Raw genomic sequence first — 6,737 nt, 5'->3', positions numbered from 1 at the left:
AGAGCCGAGCCCAGGGAAGAGGATGGCTCGGGACCACCATCTGACCTGCAGAAAGAGCCCAGGGGGGCTCAGACTTACCAAGCTGACTGAGGAGATGGCAGCAAGGGCAGTGGATGGCCGGCCTGGAGACGCCTGGACTTTTATACCCTGGCTCCCCCCCTCGGGGGACCTGAAGCATCCTTTGTGCATGAAGCACTTGGCCACACGCGGGATGTGCTTCCAAAGCTCTCCTGGATGATTTCATCTTTGCCCCTTTCATCTCGGAGGGTTTGCTCCCATCTGACACGTGGGCAAGGCTGAAACGTGCCCTTTGAGGCGCAGCAGCCATTACGCTGCTCCCTAAGGCCACGAGATGTTGTTGTCCACCTGTTTCACAGGGTTTCTAGAGCAACGTGCTGGCCATGCACATTCCTGGAGCACGGCCACCACCACCGCCCCTCCACACCTCACGTGGTCCCTCAGGCACTTGAGCATCTGTAATCATCTCACCATTGGTTTCATTTCAGGGCCTTGGCTTGGGCACCAGAGGCTGATCCTGTTAGCAGGTACGTTTAGGCACTTGGCAATGGCCACCAAGACCCTTCTGGGCTCCCCCTCTGTCCAGATCTTGATGTGTTCTGCTTTCCTGAACTATTTCTCTCTGTCTCTCCCCCCACAAATGCACCTGGGAGCTCTGGTTCCCTGCCTTTACCACATCCCACAGAAGCTGCTGGCCTCCAGCATGAGCATGAGGAGAAAAACAAACCCATTTTGGCCTGGATCACCCTCAGGCAAGGAGTCACAGTGTCTTTGAACATTGGCCCATTCCTTTGATAAACTTGTTTTTCAGTAAACAATAAACCCTCCGAGCTGAACTCACATGCCCAGTGGGAAGAAGAAAAGCAAAGGTGTCCTCCACTAGCACCAACACCATTCAGATCCAGGAGTGCAACAGCTGGACCTTGGTGATGAGAGTGAGCAGCTCAGCTCCCTGGCGTCTCTTTTGATGTCCTGCTGACGTCTGTGTGACTGGGGGAGAGAGTGAGCACAAGGACTGCTGAACAGTGTGATCATCACAGGCCTCACTGAATGCTCCTGTCAAGAGGCAAGGTGACTTCAGGTGCTGAATTCCTCAATACCTGAGGGACCACGTGAGGTGTGGAGGGACGGTGGTGGTGGCCGTGCTCCAGGAATGTGCATGGCCAGCACGTTGCTCTAGAAACCCTGTGAAACAGGTGGACAACAACATCTCGTGGCCTTAGGGAGCAGCGTAATGGCTGCTGCGCCTCAAAGGGCACGTTTCAGCCTTGCCCACGTGTCAGATGGGAGCAAACCCTCCGAGATGAAAGGGGCAAAGATGAAATCATCCAGGAGAGCTTTGGAAGCACATCCCGCGTGTGGCCAAGTGCTTCATGCACAAAGGATGCTTCAGGTCCCCCGAGGGGGGGAGCCAGGGTATAAAAGTCCAGGCGTCTCCAGGCCGGCCATCCACTGCCCTTGCTGCCATCTCCTCAGTCAGCTTGGTAAGTCTGAGCCCCCCTGGGCTCTTTCTGCAGGTCAGATGGTGGTCCCGAGCCATCCTCTTCCCTGGGCTCGGCTCTCGTGCTCACGCCCTGCTCTGTGTTTCAGCTCTGCCTGCCCTGCCAAGAGATGTCTTGCTACAGACCCTGCGTGCCTTCTGCCTGCGGAGCAGCCCCCCTTGCAAGCAGCTGCAACGAGCCCTGTGTCCTGCGCTGTGCTGACTCTACCACCGTGATCGAACCCTCCCCGGTGGTGGTGACCCTGCCGGGCCCCATCCTCACCTCTTTCCCTCAGAGCACAGCCGTGGGCTCCTCTCTCGCAGCTGCTGTGGGGAGCACCCTCAGCGCTGGGGGGGTTCCCATCTCTTCTGGGGGCTCCTTTGGCTTTGGCAGGTTCGCAGGCCTGGGGAGCGGGCTCTGTGGGCCCCTGCGTTCCTGCAACCTCTGCTTGTAGGGCCAGCGCATCGCTCACCTTGGACAGAACAACCCGGAATGGAGAAACGCCACCTGAATGGAAGGGAGCCCTGTGCCATGCCTCGGCATCCTGCCCTTCTTGCTCTTTGGCTTCCTGTGCTTTCCTTGCTACTCCCGTGTAGCCCCCTCATCCTCCTGCCAGGGCTCCACAGCTGCTGTGCTTGACCAAGGGAACATCCTTCACCCTCCCTTGCTCCAGACAGCTGAGCATTCTCCCCGGCTGTGGCTGCCATGGGGAGACAGGAGAGCCTTGCAGACATCACTGCAAAGGGTGATGTCCACTTGCCCTCTGGAGCCCTTGACCTCCCCTGCTCAGTGCTCTCCCTCCTCCCCTCAAAATGCACACTCTCTGTCCTCATTAAACAACTGCTGCATCCCAGCCTGAGTCTCCTTGTCGTCCTTTCTCAGGAACAATGTAAGTTTCTCCTGGGCAACAGGTGCTGCAGGGCTGGTGATTTTGTCTACAGGTTGAGGCACAGACTCCTGCTCAGCCATTCCACGTTGCCTTTATCTCATCCTCAGCCTTGTAGGCTGGGCAATTTGAAATGGACTTTAGCTTCGTCTCCCAAGGCCTTTCTTTGCACTGCTCTGGCTCAGCCTGGGGAGACAATCACAATCACAGAATCTTTCTCATTGCAAATATCCTTTAACATCATCAAGTCCAATCATTAACCCCACTATTACATCCAATACTAGACCATGTTTATTTATGTCCATATCTACACATCTTTTAACATCTCCTGGGATGGTAATTCTACTGACTCCCCAGGCAGCCATTTCCAGTTTTTAACTACCCTTTAGGGAAGAAGTTTCTTCTATTGAGTCATCTAACCCTCTTCTTGTGCAACTTGACTCCATATCCTCTTGCTTTTTGCTTGTTACTCAGGAGAAAAGACTGACACCCACCCCACTACAATCTTCTTTCAGCTAGTTGGAGAAAGCAAGGTCTCCTCAGTCTCCTTTTCTCCAGGCAATAGACCCCCAATTTCTTCACATGATCCTTGTAAAACTTGTTCTCCAGACCCTTTACCTGCGTCATTGCGTGTTCCAGCCCTTTGATGTCTTTTTTGTAGTAAGGAGCCCAGAACTGAAGATAGAATTCAGAGTACTACCTCAGCAGTGCCAAGCACAGGGGCACAATCACTTCCCTGAATTTATGTCCCTTGGAACAATGTCAGAGGGTCTGGGAGCACAGGTGGTGTTCTTCTCTATACAGCCTGATTGCAGTAGGGGATTCAAAAAAAGGAGAGGAAAGTCTGTCTGTGTAGCTGGTGCCTTGCTCAGAATCTCAGCTTCTAGGATACTGGGCATACTTGCAAGGAACTGGGACTGCCGACAGCTGCCCAGGCTCATCTGTAAAGGGGAGGCAAGAGAGTCCTGGTTAACAAGATGGCTGACTGTTTAATGACCTTTAAATTAGATTTGATGGGGAAAAGTGATGGAATTGTAAGTACAAGGGAAGAGCCTGAGGTTTCTGATGCATTAGGAAGCAACAGAGAAACCCCTGTGAATTGTCTCAAGGAATTAGGACAAACTCCCCTAAGAATGCTGTCCTCTATGAATACATGCAGCATGGAAAAGCATCTATGTGGATGAAAGATTTGCTCACTATCTGGATTCCTCTTCTTACCCTATCCTATTAAAACAGCTTTTATTAAGCCACTTGCAACTGGCACTTATTACCGAGACCCAGGAAAGAAGTCTGCACCATTTCTTTCTGTGTCAGATCCACCCACTTGGTGCAGAACAGCCCAACTATTTTACAAGTTGTCAGAAGAAAACAGTGCTCCCTGGCCTCTGAATAAACTCACTCTGACAAATTCTACATCTATGAGGAGCAGGCAGCAGTCACACAGTTACTCATGATATGGATTGGCCACGGTGTGATCACTGTGTGATCACTGACTCCACATGAAATAGTCTTCTGGTCTGATGAGTGTATGGCCATGCATGGAAAAGAGGGGCTTGCCCTGAGGGTTTGTCCAACCCTTCCCCTCTGTTAAAAACCGATCACCCTGAGCAGGAAACAGGCTAGATATCACTTCAAGTAATACTTTTGCGAGAAGGACTTCTCTGCTCAGAAAATCTCAGCCTGCCATTCAGCACACATCATGCCTAAAGGCCCACAGAATATTCTTAGGACATTTCACTGGCCGGGACACTGTCAGTGATCATCGCCTTTTTCCCACAGGCACAGCAACACCATTTGGATGGGTTCTGCCCCAGGCCAAACTGTCCCTTTGATGGCTCCACCAGAAATGCCTGCACCCATTCTGCACCCACTTAATACAGAGCTGGGCACAAGGCAGGTGTCAGGAGAAAGAGGTCCTCCCCTCTCCATCAGCATGCCTCTGCCTCCAGATGACCCACTCTGTCTTTCCCCAGGGGGATGAAACACCTCCATGCTCTTATGGTCACCACAGACTCTCAGGACACAAAAAAAGTCCATTTCAAATTGCCCAGCCTGCACAAGGCTGAGATGAGATAAAGGCAACGTGGAATGGCTGAGCAGGAGTCTGTGCCTCAACCTGTAGACAAAATCACCAGCCCTGCAGCACCTGTTGCCCAGGAGAAACTTACATTGTTCCTGAGAAAGGACGACAAGGAGACTCAGGCTGGGATGCAGCAGTTGTTTAATGAGGACAGAGAGTGTGCATTTTGAGGGGAGGAGGAGAGCACTGAGCAGGGGAGGTCAAGGGCTCCAGAGGGCAAGTGGACATCACCCTTTGCAGTGATGTCTGCAAGGCTCTCCTGTCTCCCCATGCAGCCACAGCCGGGGAGAATGCTCAGCTGTCTGGAGCAAGGAGGGTGAAGGATGTTCCCTTGGTCAAGCACAGCAGCTGTGGAGCCCTGGCAGAGGATGAGGGGGCTACACGGGAGTAGCAAGGAAAGCACAGGAAGCCAAAGAGCAAGAAGGGCAGGATGCCGAGGCATGGCACAGGGCTCCCTTCCATTCAGGTGGCGTTTCTCCATTCCGGGTTGTTCTGTCCAAGGTGAGCGATGCGCTGGCCCTACAAGCAGAGGTTTGCAGGAACGCAGGGGCCCACAGAGCCCGCTCCCCAGGCCTGCGAACCTGCCAAAGCCAAGGAGCCCCCAGAAGAGATGGGAACCCCCCCAGCGCTGAGGGTGCTCCCCACAGCAGCTGCGAGAGAGGAGCCCACGGCTGTGCTCTGAGGGAAAGAGGTGAGGATGGGGCCCGGCAGGGTCACCACCACCGGGGAGGGTTCGATCACGGTGGTAGAGTCAGCACAGCGCAGGACACAGGGCTCGTTGCAGCTGCTTGCAAGGGGGGCTGCTCCGCAGGCAGAAGGCACGCAGGGTCTGTAGCAAGACATCTCTTGGCAGGGCAGGCAGAGCTGAAACACAGAGCAGGGCGTGAGCACGAGAGCCGAGCCCAGGGAAGAGGATGGCTCGGGACCACCATCTGACCTGCAGAAAGAGCCCAGGGGGGCTCAGACTTACCAAGCTGACTGAGGAGATGGCAGCAAGGGCAGTGGATGGCCGGCCTGGAGACGCCTGGACTTTTATACCCTGGCTCCCCCCCTCGGGGGACCTGAAGCATCCTTTGTGCATGAAGCACTTGGCCACACGCGGATGTGCTTCCAAAGCTCTCCTGGATGATTTCATCTTTGCCCCTTTCATCTCTGGAGCAGCGTATGCTCCCATCTGAACGGGGGCAAGTGGGCAAGGCTGAAACGTGCCCTTTGAGGCGCAGCAGCCATTACGCTGCTCCCTAAGGCCACGAGATGTTGTTGTCCACCTGTTTCACAGGGTTTCTAGAGCAACGTGCTGGCCATGCACATTCCTGGAGCACGGCCACCACCACCGTCCCTCCACACCTCACGTGGTCCCTCAGGTATTGAGGAATTCAGCACCTGAAGTCACCTTGCCTCTTGACAGGAGCATTCAGTGAGGCCTGTGATGATCACACTGTTCAGCAGTCCTTGTGCTCACTCTCTCCCCCAGTCACACAGACGTCAGCAGGACATCAAAAGAGACGCCAGGGAGCTGAGCTGCTCACTCTCATCACCAAGGTCCAGCTGTTGCACTCCTGGATCTGAATGGTGTTGGTGCTAGTGGAGGACACCTTTGCTTTTCTTCTTCCCACTGGGCATGTGAGTTCAGCTCGGAGGGTTTATTGTTTACTGAAAAACAAGTTTATCAAAGGAATGGGCCAATGTTCAAAGACACTGTGACTCCTTGCCTGAGGGTGATCCAGGCCAAAATGGGTTTGTTTTTCTCCTCATGCTCATGCTGGAGGCCAGCAGCTTCTGTGGGATGTGGTAAAGGCAGGGAACCAGAGCTCCCAGGTGCATTTGTGGGGGGAGAGACAGAGAGAAATAGTTCAGGAAAGCAGAACACATCAAGATCTGGACAGAGGGGGAGCCCAGAAGGGTCTTGGTGGCCATTGCCAAGTGCCTAAACGTACCTGCTAACAGGATCAGCCTCTGGTGCCCAAGCCAAGGCCCTGAAATGAAACCAATGGTGAGATGATTACAGATGCTCAAGTGCCTGAGGGACCACGTGAGGTGTGGAGGGGCGGTGGTGGTGGCCGTGCTCCAGGAATGTGCATGGCCAGCACGTTGCTCTAGAAACCCTGTGAAACAGGTGGACAACAACATCTCGTGGCCTTAGGGAGCAGCGTAATGGCTGCTGCGCCTCAAAGGGCACGTTTCAGCCTTGCCCACGTGTCAGATGGGAGCAAACCCTCCGAGATGAAAGGGGCAAAGATGAAATCATCCAGGAGAGCTTTGGAAGCACATA

The 6,737-nt window shown here is 54.0% G+C and overlaps 1 long non-coding RNA gene across 1 annotated transcript; it reads left to right on the top strand.

The window, feature by feature from the left end:
- The first annotated feature begins 501 nt into the window (after nucleotides 1–501).
- LOC139800992 (uncharacterized) lies at nucleotides 502–2,352 on the top strand. The gene is made up of 2 exons (XR_011728033.1): nucleotides 502–1,502; nucleotides 1,609–2,352. It is a non-coding gene; the product is annotated as an uncharacterized lncRNA (long non-coding RNA).
- Nucleotides 2,353–6,737: the final 4,385 nt, after the last annotated feature.

This window comes from Heliangelus exortis, chromosome 11, assembly GCF_036169615.1.
Source record: "Heliangelus exortis chromosome 11, bHelExo1.hap1, whole genome shotgun sequence".
NCBI classification, from domain to species: Eukaryota; Metazoa; Chordata; class Aves; order Apodiformes; family Trochilidae; genus Heliangelus; species Heliangelus exortis.
Note: the sequence above shows the minus strand (reverse complement) of the source record. Positions and strands in the feature narration are given on the sequence as shown.